This window comes from Schistocerca gregaria, chromosome 10, assembly GCF_023897955.1.
Source record: "Schistocerca gregaria isolate iqSchGreg1 chromosome 10, iqSchGreg1.2, whole genome shotgun sequence".
Classification (NCBI taxonomy): Eukaryota; Metazoa; Arthropoda; class Insecta; order Orthoptera; family Acrididae; genus Schistocerca; species Schistocerca gregaria.
The window spans coordinates 120,415,828-120,442,530 of NC_064929.1; the positions used below are offsets into that span (position 1 = coordinate 120,415,828).

The 26,703-nt window shown below is 44.9% G+C and overlaps 1 protein-coding gene across 2 annotated transcripts in view; it reads right to left on the reverse strand.

Annotated features, from left to right (window-relative positions):
- LOC126293404 (aminomethyltransferase, mitochondrial) overlaps window positions 1–26,703 on the reverse strand; it is a 168,492-nt gene that overhangs the window by 86,381 nt on the left and 55,408 nt on the right. The window lies entirely within an intron of this gene.

The window sequence follows — 26,703 nt, forward strand, 5'->3', positions numbered from 1 at the left end:
ACCTACTTGATCCTCTGCTGCCATGTATGGAAGTGAAACGTGGACGATAAATAGTTTAGACAGGAAGAGAATAGAAGCTTTCGAAATGTGGTGCTACAGAAGAATGCTGAAGATTAGATGGGTAGATCACATAACTAATGAGGAGGTATTGAATAGACTTGGGGAGAAGAGGAGCTTGTGGTACAACTTGAGAATAAGAGATCGGTTGGTAGGGCATATTCTGAGGCATCAAGGGATCACCAATTTAGCATTGGAGGGCAGCGTGGAGGGTAACAAATCATAGAGGGAGACCAAGAGATGAGTACACTAAGGAGATTTAAAAGGATGTAGGTTGCAGTAGGTACTGGGAGATGAGGAAGCTTGCACAGGATAGAGTAGCATGGAGAGCTGCATCAAACCAGTCTCACGACTGAAGACCACAACAACAACAATGAAAATATTGTTCCTAAAGGATGTATCTACACACTGCAAAACTTTCCAACATGTAGAATAAAAGTTGGATTAAAAAAAATATAGTGTGCATTTCTTTTGGAGTGACACTCGTATTAACAGCTTGTTCTCGCCGTATCTGGTGGACCTAAACAACCTAAAAGCATACGAGTTGTAATGGGCACAATTACGAGTCTGCTAATGAAGTAAATACTCGCGCTGTTGAGTGCACCTTCCTCAAGTCAGAAACAGGAATACGTGGACTTACATTTGTTACAAGCTGTGTATGTCCCAGGCGGCCCGACGTCAGCGTTAGCTGCCCTTCCCATCAGGCACACGCATTAATCCGGCCGCTGACAGCGGGCTCCATCAATATGCATGACGTAATGGCCTGTGTTTGGGCCTCCGCCTCCGCCTCTTCAATTAGCCCCGGCGGCCCGACTAGGACGGACTTCCGAAAGCCGTCGCCCGCTTCCTGCCTCTCTGCGCCTGCCCGAACCGAGCTGTACGCCTCGGACACACAATGCGCGCACCGTGGAATGCTTTCACTTGAAACTTGGGACACAGCTGCTCAGGTTCAGTGATCGTGTCCGAATTACACTCCTGGAAATTGAAATAAGAACACCGTGAATTCATTGTCCCAGGAAGGGGAAACTTTATTGACACATTCCTGGGGTCAGATACATCACATGATCACACTCACAGAACCACAGGCACATAGACACAGGCAACAGAGCATGCAGAATGTCGGCACTAGTACAGTGTATATCCACCTTTCGCAGCAATGCAGGCTGCTATTCTCCCATGGAGACGATCGTAGAGATGCTGGATGTAGTCCTGTGGAACGGCTTGCCATGCCATTTCCACCTGGCGCGTCAGTTGGACCAGCGTTCGTGCTGGACGTGCAGACCGCATGAGACGACGCTTCATCCAGTCCCAAACATGCTCAATGGGAGACAGATCCGGAGATCTTGCTGGCCAGGGTAGTTGACTTACACCTTCTAGAGCACGTTGGGTGGCACGGGATACATGCGGACGTGCATTGTCCTGTTGGAACAGTACGTTCCCTTGCCGGTCTAGGAATGATAGAACGATGGGTTCGATGACGGTTTGGATGTACCGTGCACTATTCAGTGTCCCCTCGACGATCACCAAAGGTGTACGGCCAGTGTAGGAGATCGATCCCCACGCCATGATGCCGGGTGTTGGCCCTGTGTGCCTTGGTCGTATGCAGTCCTGATTGTGGCGCTCACCTGCACGGCGCCAAACACGCATACGACCATCATTGGCACCAAGGCAGAAGCGACTCTCATCGCTGAAGACGACACGTCTCCATTCGTCCCTCCATTCACGCCTGTCGCGACACCACTGGAGGCGGGCTGCACGATGTTGGGGCGTGAGCGGAAGACGGCCTAACGGTGTGCGGGACCGTAGCCCAGCTTCATGGAGACGGTTGCGAATGGTCCTCGCCGATACCCCAGGAGCAGCAGTGTCCCTAATTTGCTGGGAAGTGGCGGTGCAGTCCCTTACGGCACTGCGTAGGATCCTACGGTCTTGGCGTGCATCCGTGTGTCGCTGCGGTCCGGTCCCAGGTCGACGGGCACGTGCACCTTCCGCCGACCACTGGCGACAACATCGATGTACTGTGGAGACCTCTCGCCCCACGTGGTGAGCAATTCGGCGGTACGTCCACCCGGCCTCCCGCATGCCCACTATACGCCCTCGCTCAAAGTCCGTCAACTGCACATACGGTTCACGTCCACGCTGTCGCGGCATGCTACCAGTGTTAAAGACTGCAATGGAGCTCCGTATGCCACGGCAAACTGGCTGACACTGACGGCGGCGGTGCACAAATGCTGCGCAGCTAGCGCCATTCGACGGCCAACACCGCGGTTCCTGGTGTGTCCGCTGTGCCGTGCGTGTGATCATTGCTTGTACAGTCCTCTCGCAGTGTCCGGAGCAAGTATGGTGGGTCTGACACACCGGTGTCAATGTGTTCTTTTTTCCATTTCCAGGAGTGTATATTGTAACAAATAAGCCCTCGGTCACAAATATTAAGTCAAAATTGACCTGGTTTCGGCGCTACTATCAGCGTCGTCTTCAGAATTAGATTAACTGTGCTAAACCATTAGGTATACAGGGTGAGTCACCTCACGTTACCGCTGGATATATTTAGTAAACCACGTCAAATACTGACGAACCGATTCCACAGACCGAACGTGAGGAGAGGGGCTAGTGTAATTGTTTAATACAAACCATACAAAAATGCACAGAAGTATGTTTTTTAACACAAACTTACGTTTTTTTAAATGGAACCCAGTTACTTTTGTTAACTCATCTGAACGTATAAACAAATACGTAATCAGTGCCGTTTCTTGCATTGTAAAATGGTAATTACATCCGGAGATATTGCAACCTAAAGTTGACGCTTGAGTACCACTCCTCCGCTGTTCGATCGTGGGTATCGGAGAGCACCGAATTACGTAGGGATCCAAAGGGAACGGTGATGGACCTTAGGTACAGAAGACACTGGAGCAGCACATTACGTCCACACGCTAACACCTTCTTATTGGTCTTTTTCACTGACGCACATGTACATTACCATGAGGGGTGAGGTACATGTACACACGTGGTTTCCGTTTTCAATTACGGAGTGGAATAGAGTGTGTCCCGACATGTCAGGCCAATAGATGTTCAATGTGGTGGCCATCATTTGCTGCACACAATTGCAATCTCTGGCGTAATGAATGTCGTACACGCCGCAGTACATCTGGTGTAATGACGCCGCAGGCTGCCACAGTACGTTGTTTCATATCATCTGGGGTTGTAGGCACATCACGGCACAAATTCTCCTTTAACGTACCCCACAGAAAGAAGTCCAGAGGTGTAAGATCAGGAGAACGCGCTGGCCAATTTATGCGTCCTCCACGTCCTATGAAACGCCCGTCGAACATCCTGTCAAGGGTCAGCCTAGTGTTAATTGCGGAATGTGCAGGTGCACCATCATGCTGATACCACATACGTCGACGCGTTTCCAGTGGGACATTTTCGAGCAACGTTGACAGATCATTCTGTAAAAACGCGATGTATGTTGCAGCTGTTTGGGCCCCTGCAATGAAGTGAGGACCAATGAGGTGGTCGCCAATGATTCCGCACCATACATTTACAGTCCACGGTCGCTGTCGCTCTACCTGTCTGAGCCAGCGAGGATTGTCCACGGACCAGTAATGCATGTTCCGTAGATTCACTGCCCCGTGGTTTGTGAAACCCGCTTCATCGGTACACAGGTAGAACTGCAACGCATTCTCGGTTAATGCCCAGTGACAGAATTGTACTCGATGATTAAAGTCGCCACCATGTAATTGCTGATGTAGCGACACATGAAACGGGTGAAAGCGGTGACGATGCAGTATGCGCATGACACTACTTTGACTCAGTCCACCGGCTCTCGCAGTGTCCCGTGTACTCATGTGTGGGTTCATGGCAACAGCAGCTAACACACCAGCTGCACCCGCTTCTCCTGAGACGGGCCTGTTACGGACCCGTTTGCGTGCTACGACCATACCTGTTGCATACAGTTGGCGGTAGATGTTTTGCAACGTGCGGCACGTTGGATGCTCTCTGTCCGGGTACCGTTCTGCATACACCCTGCAGGCTTCAGCTGCATTTCGTCGACACTCGCCCTAGATATCACCTCCGCCTTTTCAGAGTTCGAATACACCATAGTCACAGTTCCTACAACACTACACTATCACAGACGTCTGGTAACACGGTGTACTACAGTTGGTCTGCGTGCGGAGACGAATGGAGAATAACAACAGCAGCAAGCGGTACATGCGGACACTGCGGCAGCTAGACCAAACCACAAAAGTGCACTACAGCTACACTCGTAAACACGGTCGTCATCGTAAACATGTCCCTGCAGATGCTGCTCGCCGACCGTGGCCCGTGTTTGTTACAACACGCAACTGAACGTCAGAGGATTCAAGCGTCAACTTTAGGTTACAATATCTCCGGATGTAATTACCATTTTACAATGCAACAAACGGCACTGATTACGTATTTGTTTATATGTTCAGATGTGCTAACAGAACTAACGTAGTTCCATTTAAAAAACGTAGGTTTGTGTTAAAAAACATACTTCCGTGCATTTTTGTATGGTTTGTATTAAACAATTACACTAGCTCCTCTCCCCACGTTCGGTCTGTGGAATCGGTTCGTCAGTATTTGATGTGGTTTACGAAATATATCGAGCGGTAACATTAGGTGACTCATCCTGTATAGTACATTAATAAAATTAAAGTTTGTACTGACTGGAAAAGATGCAGTACTTACAAGTCACATATTAAAAAAGATCTCAGCCGGAAAGGCGACGTCATGAACACATGTCAGATGGCGAGCCGCTAAGAGCTGTCCGTACTATACCTAATTTTTTAGTACAGTTAGTCTAATTTTGAAGACGACGCTCGTAGTAGCACCGAAACCAGGTCAATTTTGAGTTAATATTTGTGACCGAGGGCTTATTTGTTACAATACTGCTTTCACTTGAATCTGTTGGGAGTTGCTCAGAGTTCAGTGAAAGCATGGAGCTGCAAATGTCGAGACACGGGAGTCTCTTTGCGGGATGGAAGATTGTACGCATCCCCATGCGATGCCGAGGATGTTACTGTAGAGGGAAACGAGGATGCCAGCCGGAGTGGCCGTGCGGTTCTAGGCGCTACAGTCAGGAACCGCGCGACCGCTACTGTCGACCGTTGGAATCCTGCCTCGGGCATGGTTGTATGTGACGTCCTTAGGTTAGTTAGGTTTAAGTAGTTCTAAGTTCTAGGGGACTGATGACGTCAGATGTTAAGTCCCGTAGTGCTCAGAGCCATCTGAAACGAGGATGATACTAAAGACTAGAATGTGGCAAGTGCCATTCCCAACAAACTTCGCTCAGTGAAAGAGAAGTCAAAAGAACCGGACACGAGTCTCGACTTATCCGTGGAGACTTGACCGTTTCTGAAAGACCGACGGTCAGAGTTTTCGAGGTAATTTTCGGGTACTTTATTTGCCTTTTGCCGCGTGATGTAGTCAGACGAAACTTTGGTTAGGGTCTGGCTTCATAATTTTGCGCCTGGGTTTCGAAACCCGATTAATACTTTTAATTTTTCATTTACAATCTGAGGAGCCAAAGAAACTGGTACACGTCCCTAATATCATGTATGGTAACTCGCGAGCGCGCGGAAGTGCTGCAACACGATGCAGCATCAACTCGATTAATGTCTGAAGTTTATATACTTACATGAATATATACTTACATACTTATATACTTACATGAATATGATGTCTGTTCTTTTGGACATTGACGACCTGCAGCCCTCAACAACGAAATTACAATTATATTAATAAACGGGGACAGGTGAAAATATGTGCCCCGACCAGGACTCGAACCCGTGATCTCCTGTTTATATGGCAGACACTCTATACATCTGAGCCACCGAGGGGACAGAGGATAGTGTGACGTGTCCGAAAGAACAGACACAATATCCATATAAGTGAATAGACTACTGGCCATTAAAATTGCTACACTAAGAAGAAATGCAGATGATCAACGGGTATTCATTGTACAAATATATTATACTAGAACTGACATGTGAATACATTTTCAAGCAGTTTGGATGTATAGATCCTGAGAAATCAGTACCTAGAACAACCACCTCTGACCGTAATAACGGCCTCCATACGTCTGGGCATTGAGACAAACAGAGCTCGGATGGCGTGTACAGGTACAGGTGCCCATGCAGCTTCAACACGATACCACAGTACATCAAGAGTACTGACTGGCGTATTCTGACGAGCCAGTTGCTCGGCCACCATAGACCAGGCGTTTTCAATTGGTGAGAGATCAGGAGAATGTGCTGGCCAGGGCAGCAGTCGAACATTTTCTGTATCCAGAAAGGCCCGTACAGGACCTGCAACATGCGGTCGTGCATTATCCTGCTGAAATGAAGGGTTTCGCAGGGATCGAATGAGGGGTAGAGCCACGGGTCGTAACACATCTGAAATGTAACGTCAACTGTTCAAAGTGCCGTCAACTGTTCGTGCAGATGGTTGTTGTCTTGCAAACGTCCCCATTTCTTGATTCAGGGGCCGAGACGTGGCTGCACGATCCTTTACAGCCATGCGGATAAGATGCCTGTCATCTCGACTGCTAGTGATACGAGGCCGTTGGGATCCAGCACAGCGTTCCGTATTACCCTCCTGAACCCCCCCGATTCCATATTCTGCTAACAGTCGTTGGATCTCGACCAACGCGAGCAGCAATGTCGCGATACGATACCGCAATCCGACCTTTATCAAAGTCGGAAACGTGATGGTACGCATTTCTCCTCCTTACACGGGGCATCACAACAACGTTTCACCAAGCAACGCCGGTCAACTGCTGTTTGTGTATGAGAAAAATATTGGAAACTCTCCTCATGTCAGCAGGTTGTAGGTATCGCCACTGGCGCCAACCTTGTGTGAATGCTCTGAAAGGCTAATCATTTGAATATCACAGCATCTTCTTCCTGTCGGTTAAATTTCGGGACTGTAGCCCGTCATCTTCGTGGTTTAGCAATTTTTATGGCCTGTAGTGTATCTTCCAAATAGGCTTCTATCCATTGTCGTCCTGTCATTGGCGGATTGTACTCGGCAGGCAATTGGCCGACGTGAATTCGATATCTGTATCCTCAGCGCCGGCCGTATCGCTGGTGGAATTCGCGCAAGTGGCGAGTCTCTATGGCAATGGCACCAGCTAGCATCTTTGTGTCTGTGACGCTTTTCGTTGGGTTGGGTTGTTTGGGGGAGGGGACCAAATTGCGAGGTCATCGGCCTCACCGGATTAGGGAAGGGCGGGGGAGGAAGTCGGCCGTGCCCTTTCAGAGGAACCAACCAGGCATTTGCCTGGTCCGATTTAGAGAAATCACGGAAAACGTAAATCAGGATGCTCGGACGTGGGATGGTGCTTCCGTCCTGGCTATGTCTTGTTCGGACGCCACAGTAACGCCCACTTAAATACTGGTATGGTTCCTTCTAAAGGTCACGGCCATTTTATTTCCCAGTCCTTCCGCAATTCGAGTTTGTGCTGCTCTCTACAGGGCTTTAAAGCCTTGAAGGCTTCGGCGCGCTGTTTCGTAGGGAGAGGAAGATGGTACTCAACGTGTGGGATTCCCACGCTGTGGACGAGGACCTAGAAGTGGCTGCTACTTCGGTATCTCTGCGTCGTAATGCTAAAAATATCGGACGCCTGGCTGCTTCCCAGCTGACGCTTAATAGCAAATACTTGTGTTGATTGCATGCACGGGTCAAGGGCCGACAGATTACCCGCAGCGGACTTTGCCCGAACATCGGCCGTGCGTTGCGAAATGAGAGCGGTCACTCCACTCCGCGTAGGTCGTATGACGACTCGTAAGCAGGCTGCTCGTACGTGAATATTGTCGTGACTCGGTGCATAAGCTCGCACCGTTTCTACAGTGCTAATAACGGAGCTTGAACAGGTGTTTCATTTTCAACAGCGAGAGCGATTCGGCCGCACGATGTGACCGAGGTGTTCTAGGAGCTTCAGTCCGGAACCGCGCTGCTGCTACGGTCGCAGGTTCGAATCCTGCCCCGCGCACGGATTTGTGTGATGTCCTCAGGTTAGTTAGGTTTCAGTAGTTCTCAAGTTGCAATTCTATCAGAGACAGCAAAGGACCTGGAAGAGCAGTTGAACGGAATGGACAGTGTCTTGAAAGAAGGATATAATTTGAACATCAACAAAAGCAAAACGGGGGTAATGGAATGTAGTCGAATTAAGTCGCGAGATGCTGCGGGAATTAGATTAGGAAATGAGACGCTTAAAGTAGTAAAGGAGTTTTGCTATTTGGGGAGCAAAATAATTGATGATGGTCGAAGTAGGGAGGATATCAAATGTAGACTTGCGATGGCAAGGAAAGCGTTTCTGAAGAAGAGAAAGTTGTTAATTGTTAATTGTTAATTGTTAATTAAGTCGGGTGATGCTGTGGGAATTAGATTAGGAAATGAGACGCTTAAAGTAGTAAAGGAGTTTTGCTATTTGGGGAGCAAAATAACTGATGATGGTCGAAGTAGAGAGGATATCAAATGTAGACTTGCGATGGCAAGGAAAGCGTTTCTGAAGAAGAGAGTATTGGTTTAAGTGTCAGGAAGTCGTTTCTGAAAGTATTTGTACGGAGCGTAGCCATGTATGGAAGTGAAACATGGACGATAACTAGTTTGGACAAGAAGAGAATAGAAGCTTTGTAAATGTGGTGCTACAGAAGAATGCTCAAGAATAGATTGGTAGATCAGATAACTAATGAGGAGGTATTGAATAGGATTGGGGAGAAGAGAAGTTTGTGGCACAACTTAACTAGAAGAAGGGATCGGTTGGTAGGACATGGTCTGAGGCATCAAGGGATCACCAATTTAGTATTGGAGGGCAGCGTGAAGGGTAAAAATCGTAGAGGGAGACCAAGAGATGAATACACTAAACAGATTCAGAAGGGTGTAGGTTGCAGTAGGTACAGGGAGATGGAGAAGCTTGCACAGGATAGAGTAGCACGGAGAGCTGCATCAAACCAGTCTCAGGACTGAAGACCTCAACAATAACAAGTCTACGGGACTGATGACCTCAGATGTTACGTCCCATAGTTCTTACAGCCATTTGAATCATTTTTGACAACGATTCGCCTCTGTTCTGTATACGAAGCCTTCCATCGTTCCATTTTTTGGTGGTAATTCGTGATGAAGCATGCCAATATGGCTCCACCAAACGCACATCGGTGTACAGCATGCGCTACTTAACGTGTTTCCAAACGCGCGCATTGAAACAGCATCGTTCCGATGATGACGATGTTTGGTTTGTGGGGCGCTCAACTGCGCGGTCATCATTGCCCGTACAAAGTGCCAATTTTGTCACACTCCAATTTTTGGAGCAGCCCAATCTAGCCACTATCGCGAATGATGATGATAATGATGATGAAATGACAACACAAACACCCAGTCCCCGGGCAGAGAAAGTCACCAACCCAGCCGGGAATCGAACCCGGCACCACGTGATCCAGAGGCACCAATGCTAGCCACTAGGCCACGAGCTGGGGACGGGATCCTTCCAAGTGCATAAGTCACATTCTGTTTGTGACAGAAAGGTAGGATCTATGTTCGGGCTAGGGATCAATTGTACACCCAACAGGAGGATCATCGTACTGTCACAGTACACTGTCAGAGTACGAATATTACACACTTCCTCGTGCTAAGGAAACTGGAGAAAATCGATTGGTTGATTGGTTGCTTTGCATTCGATACGGTCTACTGTGGCATTAAAGGGTTGGTTGAAATGGCTCTGAGCACTATGGGACTTAAAATCTTAGGTCATCAGTCCCCTAGAACTTAGAACTACTTAAACCTAACCAACCTAAGGACATAACACACATCCATTAACGAGGCAGGATTCGATCCTGCGACCACAGCGGTCGCGCAGTTCTAGACTGTAGCGCCTAGAACCGCTCGGTCATAAAGGGCTAGTGGAGACAGAATTACTTCATGGGTGGTTCCTTATAAAAACTCAAGAAAACTATTTTTTCGTTCCAAAAACGAGCAGCAGGGTCCAAGACGGCCATGCACAGCAAATGGCTTTTTACCATCTTCTCCCAGGATCTTGATCTCGAACAATCTTCAGAAACTTATTGATAAATTTATCCGCCTCCAGCCAACGCCCTTGCTGCATTGGTAATACGGGTTGCCGTCAGAAGTTAAGTGCTGTCGGGCTTGACTACCTCTTGAATGGATGACCATTCGGTCTGCCGTGCACTGTTGGCAAGCGGGGTGCCCTCAGCCCTTGTGAGGCAAACTGAGGAGCTACTTGATTGAGAAGCAGAGGCTCAGGTCTCGTAAACTGACATACGGCCGGGAGAGCGGTGTGGTGACCACATCGCCCTCCATATCCATATCCAGTGACTCCTATGGGCTGAGGATGAAACGGAGGCCGGTCGGTAGCATTGGGCCTTCATAGCCTGTTTGGGAAGAGTTTTGTCCGCAGCTCGTGGACGTGCGGTAGCCTTCTCGCTTCCCACGCCCGTGTTCAATTCCCGTTGGGGTCAGGAATTTTCTCTGCCTCGTGATGACTGGGTGTTGTGAGCTGTCCTTAGGTTAGGTTTAAGTAGTTCTAAGGTCTAGCGGACTGATGAACTCAGATGTTAAGTCCCATAGTGCTCAGAGCCATTTGAACCATTTTTTGGAAGAAGTTTAGTTTCTAGTTTTACCCGCTTTCGGGATAAGTTCAAGTGTACCCTACTTCTGTACAAAAAGTACGAACGTAAAATACGATCCGAGGTGAAAACGTAGTTAATAAAATGAAAAATTTGTTCTGTCTCCTTTATCATCAGAAGGGCTTTGCGTACCCCATGTTGTTTTACTTAAGCACAAGCGGAGTTTCCGTGCTTGTAATATCCGATCTGAAAGGGTAATATTCGTTTTCGTTTATTTCAATTGCACGTAAGTGAGGTACGTAAGTTTTACTGACGGGGACGTTCTTTTTATGTGAGTGAGAGAAAAGGAAGGAACCACGGCAAAACTGATCCTACTGGAGCACAAATAATCTCCTGTTTAAAAGTCTCTTATTGAAAAGTGAGATATTGGCTGTCTCATTCCACCTTCTTCAGGAACTTTGGTTCAAATGGTTCAAATGGCTCTGAGCACTATGCGACTTAACACCTGAGGTCATCAGTCGCCTAGAAATTAGAGCTTATTAAACCTAACTAACCTAAGAACATCACACACATCCATGCCCGAGGCAGGATTCGAACCTGCGACCGTAGCGGTCGCTCGGCTCCAGACTGTAGCGCCTAGAACCGCACTGCCACTCCGGCCGGCTTCAGAATCTTTAAAAAATTTCCCAAATGTTTTGGTATGCTAATCTATTCGCGCTTTTTTGTTCTGAGAGAAATATGAACACGGCAGCAATGGGATGAGGATGGAAAACTAATAAATATTGGATGACAGCTGACAGTGGTTGTGGTGTAGAAAGAGCAACAGACGACATTTTGAGAGAAAGAAAGGGTTCAAATGGCTCTGAGCACCATCTGGCTGGCCGGCACTTACGTTTGTTCCACGGCGATTGCTGCGGGTCTAGTCTTAATGTCGTCAAACTTAAGGTTGTGCAAAATTCTGGTCCGCAGGCTGGAATCAAGACACAGACACTAAAGGCTGGCTCTTTCTTAGCTCGTTAGACACTAAAGACAGCGTTTCGTGTTCGCGGCTCGGATAGAATGTAAAGCGGCACACGTCTGTTTCACACACCGGCCCGGCAACATGTGTACTCGACCTGACAGGCAGTTACATCCGGCCGACATGTGTTGTAGTGCCGTCTGCGTTCAGAATAGCCCGCGTCGCAGCTGCCATTTACACACAAAGCGCCAGCCGTCTACTGTGTCCCAGGCTACGTCACACCTGTCTACGCGACCTGCCGTTCACCCTGCAGGCTGTAAGCGGCGGTGTGCAAGGCACTTTGCATTAAGCGAGTCGTGACCACAGCGGACAAAAAGAAAAAAAAAAAACTGTCCGTGGCCTGGTGACATGACGCCAAAAAATGGTTCAAATGGCTCTGAGCACTATGCGACTTTTCTGAGGTCATCAGTCGCGTAGAACTTACAAGGGAACCTTGAAAGGTCTCTGTTGCATTCCTTTCTACATCTACATCCATACTCCACAAGCCACCTGACGGTGTGTGGCGGAGGGTACCCTGAGTACCTCTATCGGTTCTCCCTTCTATTCCAGTCTCGTGTTGTACGTGGAAAGAAGGATTGTCGGTATGCTTCTGTGTGGGCTCTAATCTCTCTGATTTTATCCTCATGGTCTCTTCGCGAGATATACGTAGGAGGGAGCAATATACTGCTTGACTCTTTGGTGAAGGTTTGTTCTCGAAACTTTAACAAAAGCCCGTACCGAGTTACTGAGCGTCTTTCGTGCAGAGTCTTCCACTGGACTTTATCTATCATCTCCGTAACGCTTTCGCGATTACTAAATGATCCTGTAACGAAGCGCGCTGCTCTCCGTTGGATCTTCTCTATCTCTTGTATCAACCCTATCTGGTGCGGATCCCACACTGCTGAGCAGTATTCAAGCAGTGGGCGAACAAGCATACTGTAACCTACTTCCTTTGTTGTCGGATTGCATTTCCTTAGGATTCTTCCAATGAATCTCAGTCTGGCATCTGCTTTACCGACGATCAACTTTATATGATCATTCCATTTTAAATCACTCCTAATGCGTACTCCCAGATAATTTATGGAATTTCATGTTAATTTCTTAAATCTGTTGTCATTTACGGCATACATTCCATTTCTAAATTTACTGTGGTGTTTCTGCCTATCTGGAGGAGAGTGAGCAGTGAAATGCGTTACTTTTACACATAAACAAGAACGATCTGTCACATTACTACACTTTAAAATACAGTTTATATGTAATTCATGTCACACAGTCTCATCCGGAACCTACATCCGCTTTCTTTTATATACTGTATATGATAGGATACTGTCATCCCCCTCCCTTTCTGCGTGAAAGAATGAATGAGCAAATGTGTTTCTAGTTGCATGCTTGATGGTAGCAGACAAGCCTGTCTGCTACAGAACGGTAGGACCAACGTCGGAACAGGTAGCTACGCTTTCTAGAAAGGTTTCTATTCTTAGTATGGTCCTGTCCATCCCTTGTCATGTTGGCATAGGGAGCTGCCTCTCTGGTCACTTCCGTTTGTATTTGTGAAGCACTCTCGGTAGGAGCCCCGCAGGTCAGTCTGCCCGTGGCGAGCGTCTGAAGTGGTAAGATCTCCGGCTAAACGCGTGTCTGCTAACTCCGTAGGACAATGGATTTCTCAAGTTCAGCCTAAATGAAAATTTAATCACCTTTATTTCAGGTTTAGCTCTAAAATATCTAATGTTATCTTAAATTGCAACGCAGTGTATTTCGAGTGTCAACTTCAGAATATCTTCCAGTAGTTGCTTTGTCCCTAATTTGTGAGTAAAGTGGAACCACGTGTTGATCAGTAACTCTAACTAAGATCATCAATCTTAAATGCGAATGTGCGTGAGATTATAACGTCTCGTCTTGACAATATTTTTCAATATAGCAGCTTTTCTTTATGTTCAACCCTCGTGGGGTGTACTTTGTGAGACCAGTACCACGTGCTTATACAGTTGTTCGACCCATCAGGTTAATAGTAAGACGATAATAACCAGTTCGAGGTTTTTCTTTTGTAAATTGCTTTCCGATCTAATTTATTTTAATTATCAGAATTGTTGTGGAGTTACACTCTTTGTATAAAACAAGTTGACCACGTGAAGCATGTGGTGTAATCATCAAAGTAGCCCTCAGCTATTGTTTTCGGGAAGATTTCACAGAGAGTTAATATGAATTTAATATACCAGTGTGTGGTAATTACATCACGGACAGGATTGCGCTACGAACGTAACTTCTTTGGGTGAAAATTGAATCGGTTGGTTGTGGTTAATTTCCTCTTGCATATGTTTCAACGTTCTTCGTGTGTTATTTTAAGAATGCAGTGTTGTATGCAGTCTGCCAATCTTGTCTCCATATTTGATGTGTTCCGTAAGCTCACAAACTCACATTTTCACAATCCTAAATAAGGCACCAGTTAGTTATGAATCAAGTTTAATATGCCAAAATTTCAATAATCAATGTTAAAATAAATTTCGAAATATAAACTGATTTATTTATTTTTATTTAAATTCTCTTTATATATATATATATATATATATATATATATATATATATATATATATATATATATATATATATATCACCGGTTGTCGTATGACGATTAAAAGGTTATAATTAATGTTAGTCTGATTGGGAATTTGGTAAGCTAGACTGGATACCTGGTGAAACAATTCCTCAACAATGCAACGTTAACTTCCCCAGACAGCTCACAGCTTTTAACCCACTATTGTAGTCTAGAATATCAGCACCGCTTTCATAACAATTTAATGCAACAACATTACAACCTCTCCATCGCACCCCCCTCAGAGTTAGTTATAAGTTGGCACACTGGATACGCCTTGAAAAACTGAACCCAGTTCGTGGTCGCGTGGTAGCGTTCTCGCTTCCCGCGCACGCGTTCCCGGGTTCGATTCCCGGCGGCGTCAGGGATTTTCTCTGTCTCGTGATGACTGGGTGTTATGTGATGTCCTTAGGTTAGTTAGGTTTAAGTAGTTCTAAGTTCTAGGGGACTGATGACCATAGATGTTAAGTCCCATAGTGCTCAGAGCCATTTGAACCAACTGAACACTGATCAATCGAGAAAACAGGAAGAATTTGTGTGGAACTATGAAAAAAATAAGCAAAATATACAGAGTAGTCCATGTGCAACAAAGGCAACATCAAGTATTAGGACAGCTCAGGAGCGCAGTGGTCCCGTAGTTAGCATGACCAGCTGCGGAACCAGAGGTTCTCGGTTCAAGTCTTCCCTGGAATGAAAAGTTTTATTTCTTTATTTTCGCAAAGTTATGATCTGGCCGTTCGTTTATTGACGTCCCTGTTCACTATAATAAGTTTAGTGGCTGTGCTTTGCGACCGCACCGCAAAACCGTGCGATTAGTAGACGAAAGGTCGTGCCTCTCCATGGGAACCGAAAACAATTGATCGCAAGGTGGTAGGTGAACCGATTCCTCCACAGGAAGACACGTCTTGTACATTCTATACGACACTGGTGACGGCATGTGCGTCACATGACAGGAATATGTTGTCGACCCACCTAACTTATATACTTGGCGAGTGGGTAAAAAGATTCATATAACTTGCCCAATTTAGGTTTTCTTGTGGATGTGATAATCACTCCCAAAAAAAGTGGTGAAAACATGAGAGTTTGTCACATAAACTGAAAATAAAAAATTTAACGTTTCACTCGAGAGAAGACTTGAACTAAGGACCCCTCGTTGCGCAGCTGCTCACGCTAACCACGAGACCATGGCGCTACGGAACTAATGCTGTCCTTGATGATGCCTATCTTGCACATGGACTACTCAGTTTGTATATTTTGCTTACTTTTTTTCATAGTTCCACACAACTTCTTCCTGTTTTCTCGATTGATCTGTGTTCAGTTTTTCAAGGCCTATCCACTGTGCCAACTTATAACTAAATCTGAGGGGGGTGCGATGGGGAGGTTCCCTTGTTAGAACTAATTAAACCTAACTAACCTAAGGACATCACACGCATCGATGCCCGAGGCAGGATTTGAACCTGCGACCGTAGCGGTCACTCGGTTCCAGACTGTAGCGCCTAGAACCGCACGGCCACTCCGGACGGCGGGTGACATCGCGCCAATCTGCCTATACATCTACATCCACGTGATTTTTCTGCAACTGGCAATTAAATGCCATGGCAAAAACAGACATAATGTCTGATAGGGTAGCAGCAATCAGTGATTTTACAATGTGACTTTTAATCTGTCTTGATTGCAAAATGTTTATTCATATGACCGGTTTCGGTTCATCTAGAACCATCTTCAGATCTCATATTTCGGTTACAGGAGTAACCCGTCCAAATACAGCAACTTACACATGATGCGTCACCTACTCCTGTAACCGAAATATCAGATTTGAAGATGGTTCTAAAGGAATTGGAACTGGTCATATGAATAAACATTTTGCAATCAAGTAGGATTAAAAGTTAAATTAAGGGCCTGGTAAGGGGTTCATCGAACAATCTTCAAGTTACTTCTCTACCACTCGCCAACTCGCGGGAAAAACAGACAGTTCAGTCTTCTTGTGCTTACTTTGATTTCTCTTATTTTATTATGACGATCATTTCTTCCTATGTAGTTGGGGGGCCAACAAAATACTAAGGAGATAGTTTATGGCTGAAATTTATGGTGTACGCGTTAAGTGGCGAGAAACGCCTTTGTTTTAATGACAGCCACATCAGTTCGTGTATCTTATCCGTGGTTCTCTCTCCTTTATTTCGCCGTAACACAAAACGAGCTGCCGTCATTCTAGCTTTCTCGATGTCCTCCGTCAATCCTATTTGGTATGGGTCCCACAATGCACAGCAATACTACAGAGGAGGGCAGACAAGTCTAGTGCAAACAGTCTCTTTAATAGACCTCTTGCATTTTCTACTTCTGCCAATAAATCTCAGCCTTGGGATTGCTTTGCCCACAGAACTACCTACGTGATCAATATAATTTCCGTTACCGGAGTGCACACCCCCGGGCAGCGCTAATTTATAGATGAACAGTTAGTAAGTTATGAATTCAAACGGAAACGTCCGCAGCTGGCAACTCTACGCACTAGAGATCCTGCATGATTATTACCAAACGCGAAGTCTCAAATTAAACCACTTGGACGTTATGGTCGACAGCGAAAAACTCTTCGCAAAACGGTTCTCTAGAGGACGTAAGCACATTTAAATTCCTCCTGCTAAAGAGCATAACATCCTCGATACAAGTTATACACTGAAGACTCAATGACACTGGCACACCTGCCTAATATCGTGGAGGACCCCAGAGACCACGCAGAAGTGCCATAGTACGCCGGCCGGTGTGGCCGAGCGGTTCTAGGCGCTTCAGGCTGGAACAGCGCGACCGCTACGGTCGCAGTTTCGAATCCTGCCTCGGCCATGGATGTGTGTGACGTCCTTAGGTTAGGTAGGTTTAAGTAGTTGTAAGTTCAGGGGACTGATGACCTCACATGATAAATCCCATAGTGCTTAGAGCCATTTTTGAACTACTAATAAGACCGACTGGCAGCGGAAATTTGATTGAGGGTAAATATGTATAAAATCGGTTTCCATAGGGCCAGAATAGAAGTCTCCTGACTCCGTTCTGGTTGGTTTGTAAGCAGATTCGAGTGGCCTATATACACCGACGATACCTGCATAGCAAGGAACAACTCGATCACTTCCTAGGACATCAAAATAGCGTAGAAGGAAGTAGCTTTATCATCTAACAGTTTATGACAGTAGTGACTTGGGCAGAAAAGTTGTAGAGTGATGGTACGTCACATGTTGGACATATATGTCCTGCATTGCAGTATCAAGAGCGTTGCATTCTACAAGACTCGCTCTTCAGAAATCGTATGGCTTTAACATTATAGCTGTAAGTAGGCTGTTTAGGTTTTTATTGGTAACGCCACCTCTGTATGAAGATCACTGGCTGTGCTGTGTGCAGTCTGTGTCTAATTTGCATTGTTGTCTGTCATTGTAGAGTTGGGCAGTTGGATATTATCAGCGCATAGGTGAGCCGCCAGCAGTGGTGGATGTGGGAAGAGAAATGGCGGAGTTTTGAAATTTGTAAGAGTACAAAGATTTTTGTGAGGTAAGTGATTTGTGAAAGGTATAGGTTAATGTTAGTCATGGCCATTATTTTGTAGGGATTACTGAAAGTCAGATTGCGTTGCGCTAAAAAATATTGTGTGTCAGTTTAAGCGCAGTCATGTATAATTGTTCAAAGGGGACGTTTCATGGCGTTTGTAAGCGCAGAATCGTGTAGCCTTAGGAGTGTTTATGCTCTACAATCATTTCTCTCTTTCCGGCACCTTCTTGGTACTGACTCGAGACACTGGAATAATTCTCCAGAATTGCTAGCACAGAAGATTTAAGCAAAATGTTTCAAACTCTACCTTTTCGAGCTCCATGATGCATAAACTACACGTTTTTTTCTTAACCATCTCTTATACCACCATGACACTATCATGTCTACCATACAATAATAAGGAGTGTATCACCTCCCTGACATGCACGCATGCGGAGATGTCTTGCGCACTTGGGCGGGTGTCGTAAGACTGGTGCCGAACAGTCTTTATTGTACAGGAGTTATGGACTGAGCTTACTGTGTTCCTTCACATGACATGGAACGTAGTGTGTATGGTACCCTCCTAGTTCTGGACAGTTGCAGATGAAATCGGCGTCCATGTTGCAGGGAGGGTTGGTTCAGGACAATGTGGGGAGCTCTTTCAGTCTCTGACTTTACCATTGTATGCGAGAATAGTGACTTCCATCAACATAAGGAAAGATGGTCACTATTATCGATGTGTTAGGAATACGTACATAACCTAACTGCATCGGTATAGGACGCTGTCTGACATACTTTGGTGTACATGACCGAATGGATGTATGGGACTGTCATTTCTCTGCATTTGCAGTCTAGTATATGATACTCAGAAAGTAGTGGAGGGTCATTTAGTGCTGATACAGAAATTGGGAAGCACTCTGCTGTGTCATTGACCGGCATTGAAATTACAGAAAAAATGGTACAATTGCTACAAATGATCACATTATTAAGTGCGGTGCTTATTACAGTACATCATCCTATATTGATGGTGTCTTTTCCAGCCCTTCTGTTAACTGGTACACTGTTGATTACCACAATATATTGTTTGCGGTGAAGAGAGCCTTGGCAGAAGCTGGACTTCTACTGTAGAAAATGGGATTAAATGTAGAGGTCATCACCTTCAGGCAGTTGTTTCCAGATGTTTCTCAATGCTACCGACACGTCCGATTTCCATGTGCTGTGATGCCTTCTAAATTTTTTCCCCAACCTCTTTTTATACCCTGCATGTGTTGTAAACAGAACCTTCTTGGAGTGGTCAACAACGGAACAGTGATCATGTACATGACTGAAAAACGATAAACCAATGCTCTTGGCCTCTTCAAAATCGAACACTGAGACATCTGCTACTCCGTCACTGTCGTAAATAGTATTAAAGGGATACGATATCACCTTTTGGACTGCTGCAACTTTCCACAGTGCCGCATACTCTTCTAGTGTCCACTTTTTGACAATTAGAAACATCACCTCTATGTTTTATTTCTACCATCCAGTGTGTTGTGGGAGCAGTATAGTTTACACCATGTGATGTCCAGCTTTCTGTGAGAGCCAATGGAATGAAATGTGTTAGTGTCAGTTTAGCACCTGACACAGGCATCGAAGTCACATTCTGATGCACAAAGCTGTCGTCACATCCTGCTTGGTTGTGTTACAGCAGGAAAACAGTGTATCAAATTGCTTATGAAAAAAACAAGACTGGAAGCCTCTCTTATGATTGATATTCTGTGTGATATCGTTTTCCTCCAGTACAGGCGACAGAGCTTTACACAGGTCTCTGCAAGCGACTTTGAACAGTGGTCACCTGCTCCAGTGAAGCAATACTACTATTTGTAGAATGGCTGATGTCAACATGCGGACAGTATTTGTTTCTCGATATAATGGAAGAGAGTGACACTGCAAAATGATGTAGAAGATTCTTTTAGAGTGAGTGGTATGACTGGTTAAAATTTGGATGCAGATACTTGATGGTCTTTTTTACCTACTCTGGGGTGTTGCAAAATAATGATGATGCGTGCTCACAAACGTTATAAGTGACTATATATCGTTGCTGGTATCCGTATTTCGTATGCCTGAAATGAATGTAATGCCCTTGTACATGGCAGTTTCTGATTTAAACACAAAGAATACTCTCAGACTGCACCGATTTTGCTCATAAAATTACCAGAACTCGATTTATTTTTTTTTTCATGAAATACTGACTGTGTTTATAATTTCCACCACGATTTCGTGTATAAAAAAAAAGGTACTGCTGCAAGTCCTGTGTTATTGCACACTTCATAACCTCTGATTATGAAGTAGCCACCCTCTGAATTATATCTCATTGTGGAACCTGGAAATGATAGTGTTTTTCCCGACATGTGATTAAACTGTGTGAAACAGGTTGTTCTGTTATTGCTGACAAAACTACAAGAGAATCTGGCATTAGTGCAAATGAAGGTGAATATCGTTAGAGGTGAGTCATGGAGCAAAAATGTCAGATGTCACCCACCATGCAGACGGTACTTGTTTTCAGTGTATTGGTGGGGTCTCTATTATGTTACATTAGTAGGTTATATTACAAAGCATGCTCTGAAGATTTGCTTTGTTTTTTATATTCTATGAACGTCAGTGCGATATAGGACTTCATTGGTACAATAGGAGCATCCGTAGCGTACAAAACAACAACGTCCTCTGGAATTACAACTTCTTGTTGCTGAACGTAAAATGATTCTGTTTTTACCGACATGAACAAACGGAATCAAAGGCTGCATTCTGTAATGTTGTTTCTAGAGTCTGAAATGTTTGCAATACCCATGTGCATGACGATTTATTTACGGACACTGATCTGAACGCCAGGGATACTCTCAAACAATATAATTTTGTCCACCAAACTGAAAGAAATCGCTTAACAGATTTTTTTTCCCTTCGATTTAAAATTGTCGCTTTTTCTTTACTCTGATGAAAGTTTCGAAATAAAAACGACATTCTATAGTGATCTGTAGTATTTGCAGGAACGTAGGCATGTATAAGAGATGTGAGATAATTTAGTACATCTGTGACATGTTTTGGTACAGAGATCTGACCGCTGCAGATTGGTTGTATGTAATCGTCGGCAGTCATGTAGGTTTTTTTTCCAGAAAATGACGAGAGGTGAGGGGAGAGAGGGATATGAACTGTATCCTGGAGTTAAACATAAAAGTATGATTGTATAGATGCCATTCTATATTGTTAATTCTGTCGTCTGGAAGGAATGTAATGCCCTCGAGCACAACAATTTAAAATTTGAACATGACGAATGCTCTCAAACTATAAAGATTTTGCTCATAGAACTAAAAGAAAGTGGACTGCACTTATTACTGTGGAAACAACACTGTTTCTTATTGTTATCACGATTGTTTTCTCTTTTTTCTTGTTTTTACTAAATACTTGCTTATAACAGGTGCGTTGACGTCAAATGCAACTCTTACTTTGTGGCAGGGGCAGTGTGGCATAGACTTTTAGACAAACAACACACACGATAGCCGTTATGTATCTCACTTTGTTCTGTGGCCCATTGGCATCAGTCTCTGTTGTATATGTAGCAGAGGTTTAAAATACCGCTTCAGTTGTAAGTTACAGTAGAACCCCTCTAATCCGACCTTGGATGGTCCGTCACTCCGGTTAGTCCGACCACGCTGAAGCTGTGCCAACTTGTCACTGACTGTACGCCTGTCGGTCCATTGTTGCGAAGTCCATCGCTGTGCATGTTGTTATACTGTACGTTATTGCGCAGTTTTATCCTTTGCTGGGATTAAAAAACGTCGTTGTTTGCTTTATTCCGTGTTCTCTACAGTACTTATTTCTGTAGATTCATTGTGTGTACAGTTGTCTGTTTTTCAACATTTCTGGATTCAAACGTAAACACGTAACTCTTTCACAAAAGGAAAAATTAGCAGTGCTACAGAGACTGGACGAAGGAGAATCGCTCCAAAAAGTTGCAAAATGAACTGAATGTAGGTGTTACGACAAGTAAGGATTGGAGGAAGAATCGGAAAGACATTGATTGAATCCTATACAGTTACGATTGATGGTGAAAACACACTGAAGAATCGCAAGACATTAAAATAGCCTAAACTAGAACTGTTTGGTAACGCATTGTGGATGTGGTTTTGTCAAGAAAGAAGAAAAGGAACTCCAATATCCGGGCCAATTCTCAAAGAAAAAGCGATAGTTTTGCACAAAAAACTAGAAGCCGAAAGTAAATTTGCTGCCAGGGAAGGCTGGATTGATCGTTGGAAAACGCGTCATGGTGTCCGATTTGTTTCTATTTCCGGTGAAAAACTATCTGCCGATTCCGCAGCTGCTAAGGAGTTTTCTGTTAAGTTTCAAGAAATTGTAGAAGAAATTGAACTGTTACCCTGCCAAGTATGTAACACCGACGAGACAGGACTGGACTTTAAAATGTTGCCAACAAAAACGCTCACAGCTTCAAATGAATCTGTAGTAGGAACGAAACTTATAAAAGATAGAATAACAGTCATTCCTTGTAGCAAAACGTACCCACAAGCTCCCCTTGTTCGTCTGGCAAATCTAAGAAGCCAAGGGCATTCAAAAATATAAACTTATCTTCCTTGCCGGTTTATTACCGCAATCAAAAATCTGCTTGGATGGACTGCAACCTTTTTAAATCCTAGTTTTTCGACGAGTTTGTGCCCTCGGTCGAAAAAGACTTGAAGCAAAAAAAATCGCCTGTTCGTGCTCTACTGCTGTTGGATAACGCACCATCACGTCCATCTGAGGAAGATTCGGTGAAAGGGAAAATAAAAGCTCTCTTTCTGCCTCCTAATATGACCTCACTCATCCAACCAATTGATCACGGCGTTATCGAATGGTTAAAAAGGCGATATCGCAGAAAGTATATCAGCTCATTCTTGGAAAAATCTGAAGAAGGTCATAACTTATTTTCGACATAAATCGCTGAACATCATAGATGCTATCTACACAGTCGCTGCAGCATGGGATGAACTGAGACCTGACACACTGCGGAAATCGTGGCGTAAGCTTTGGCCGCAAGTTTGAAAATAAGCATACCGAAGATGAGCAAAACAACGACGCATTGGAAATCGTGAAAGATATACAAACTCTGGAGCCGAACGTCCCTGCCAATGAAGTTGAAGAGTAGATCAACGAATGTAACACTTTGGAAGAGCTCAATGAAGACCAGACCGCTGTTAGCGTGGAAAGTGTAAATGAGGACTCGGATGGATTAGACAAACCCGCAACCCGGATTTCACACAACGATGCAAAAAACGCTATTGACATCACCATTCAATACATCGAGCAGAATCCAACTTCAACTCCAATGGATGTTTTGTTGATAAAAAAATTGAGGGACACTGCAGATAAATCTAGAATAACATCTGCTTAACAAAAATTGATACTGAGGGAATTAGATTAGGAAATGAGACACTTAAAGTAGTACAGGAGTTTTGCTACTTAGGAAGTAAAATAACTGATGATGGTCGAAGTAGAGAGGATATAAAATGTAGACTGGCAATGGCAAGGAAAGCGTTTCTGAAGAAGAGAAAGCTGTTAACATCGAATATAGATTTATGTATCAGGAAGTCGTTTCTGAAAGTATTTGCTTGGAGTGTAGCCATGTATGGAAGTGAAACATGGACGATAAATAGTTTGGACAAGAAGAGAATAGAAGCTTTCGAAATGTGGTGCTACAGAAGAATGCTGAAGATAAGGTGGATAGATCACGTAACTAATGAGGAGGTATTGAATAGGATTGGGGAGAAGAGAAGTTTGTGGCACAACTTCACTAGAAGAAGGGATCGATTGGTAGGACATGTTTTGAGGCATCAAGGGATCGCAAATTTACGATTGGAGGGCAGCGTGGAGGGTAAAAATCGTAGAGGGAGACCAAGAGATGAATACACTAAGCAGATTCAGAAGGATGTAGGTTGCAGTAGGTACTGGGCGATGAAGAAGCTGGTACAGGATAGAGTAGCATGGAGAGCTGCATCAAACCATTCTCAGGACTGAAGACGACAACAACAACAACAACAACATAACAAAAATGTATCACTGACTTTTTTCCAAGTAGTTTGTTTTCGTTTTTACTGTAAAAACAATGCATACAGTATTTCTTAGTTTATCATACAGTAGTTTATTTCTTTGTAAAGTATTTCTTTTTATATTCAGTTCCTTAAACATTTTTTAGGTTACAATATATTTCGTTTATACGTTATTCAGTACAGTACTGTAATTTGTTTCTCGTTTTTCCTTTTAAAACCAATACATCCTCTAGCGTGTGTAGATGTTTTTTAGTTAATATGTTGTTTAACATTGTGTAAAATCATCTTTTTATTACTGTAGACGTCTTTTAGTTCTTAAATTGTTTAATTTTTTGTACTAAATGGCTTTTTATATTTTTGCAATAAATATGAGATTTTTCGCATAATCCGACCGTTTTTTCGTTCCGACCATTGTCCCGGTCCCGAAGGTGACGGATGTACTTTATTTTCTTACGATCGGTTTCGGACTGTTAAAAGCACATCCCCAAATATCGTAGCTGTGCTGTAGACCCCAAGCGCCGCATGTTAACAGGCGTGGTGTGCTACCAATGAGCGCTCATAGGCACCACACCGCGCCTGGTGTAGACAAAATTAACCCATTACTGACCATTGTCCTTTTTTTTGGGACGCGCATACTTTACTTATTTCTACGTAAGCAATGGAGCTTCTAGCCTTTACTGTTGCACCTGTAGGTTCCACTAACTGCTATAATGCCTGTAAATGTAAAATAAATAACTTTTTTCCCAGTACTTCACGTCAGGAAAATTATAAACTTGCCGATTTTTTGTTCTCGCACTTGGTAGCCCTGTATTTCTGCTGGTAGTTCCTGGCGACAAAGAGCTGTGATTTATTTGTCTGGGCGTGTTTGTTATGAACATACAATGTGCGTGTGAGATTAAGTATACTCCAGATTTTGTTCAAGTATGTGCAATATCGATATACACTCCTGGTAATTGAAATAAGAACACCGTGAATTCATTGTCCCAGGAAGGGGAAGCTTTATTGACACATTCCTGGGGTCAGATACATAACATGATCACAGTGACAGAACCACAGGCACATAGACACAGGCAACAGAGCATGCACAATGTCGGCGCTAGTACAGTGTATATCCACCCCTAGCAGCAATGCAGGCTGCTATTCTCCCATGGAGACGATCGTAGAGATGCTGGATGTAGTCCTGTGGAACGGCTTGCCATGCCATTTCCACCTGGCGCCTCAGTTGGACCAGCGTTCGTGCTGGACGTGCAGACCGCGTGAGACGACGCTTCATCCAGTCCCAAACATGTTCAATGGAGGACAGATCCGGAGATCTTGCTGGCCATGGTAGTTGACTTACACCTTCTAGAGCACGTTGGGTGGCACGGGATACATGCGGACGTGCACTGTCCTGTTGGAACAGCAAGTTCCCTTGCCGGTCTAGGAATGGTAGAACGATGGGTTCGATGACGATTTGGATGTACCGTGCAATATTCAGTGTCCCCTCGACGATCACCAGAGGTGTACGGCCAGTGTAGGAGATCGCTCCCCACACCATGATGCCGGGTGTTGGCCCTGTGTGCCTCGGTCGTATGCAGTCCTGATTGTGGCGCTCACCTGCACGGCGCCAAACACGTATACGACCATCATTGGCACCAAGGCAGAAGCGACTCTTATCGCTGAAGACGACACGTCTCCATTCGTCCCTCCATTCACGCCTGTCGCGACACCACTGGAGGCGGGCTGCACGATGTTGGGGCGTGAGCGGAAGACGGCCTAACGGTGTGCGGGACCGTAGCCCAGCTTCATGGAGACGGTTGCGAATGGTCCTCGCCGATACCCCAGGAGCAACAGTGTCCCTAATTTGCTGGGAAGTGGCGGTGCGGTCCCCTACGGCACTGCGTAGGATCCTACGGTCTTGGCGTGCATCCGTGCGTCGCTGCGGTCCGGTCGCAGGTCGACGGGCACGTGTACCTTCCGCCAACCACTGGCGACAACATCGATGTACTGTGGAGACCTCACGCCCCACGTTTTGAGCAATTCGGCGGTACGTCCACCCGGCCTCCCGCATGCCCACTATACGCCCTCGCTCAAAGTCCGTCAACTGCACATACGGTTCACGTCCACGCTGTCGCGGTATGCTACCAGTGTTAAAGACTGCGATGGAGCTCCGTATGCCACGGCAAACTGGCTGACACTGACGTCGGCGGTGCACAAATGCTGCGCAGCTAGCGCCATTCGACGGCCAACACCGCGGTTCCTGGTGTGTCCGCTGTGCCGTGCGTGTGATCATTGCTTGTACAGCCCTCTCGCAGTGTCCGGAGCAAATATGGTGGGTCTGACACACCGGTGTCAATGTGTTCTTTTTTCCATTTCCAGGAGTGTATTTTGTGCGTCCCAATAATGGGACAAAGGCATGTTACACTATAATTTATTGTTGATGTGCCCTATTCTTGTATACGCGTATTATACAGAGAAGAAGGTGATTTTACGTTCTTTATATATGCTTTTTTCATGTTCTATTCGAAATTTAAGATTCGAACAGGATAAAAACACGCCGCGTGGACTTACACTTGAAGAAATTCTAGCAGAACTAGCGAACCATCCAGAGAGTGACGATGAAGATAATGACGTAGAATTGGCGGTTATTCCACTTGATGCAGATGTAATAACAGATGAAGAAGACATTGCCAAAATGTATTGAACAATGAGTCTGTTGTACAAGATGAAGACGGTACTTTAGAGAGAAGCTCTCACTTTTGGATGTCCGACAGAGAATAGTGATGTTTTACCTGTCAAAGAAAACAACATCAGTACCAAAACACAGAGGACCACATGGAAGCAAATTGATGGGAGGATGGGTGAGCACAGATGTACGACTAGATCCAGGATATC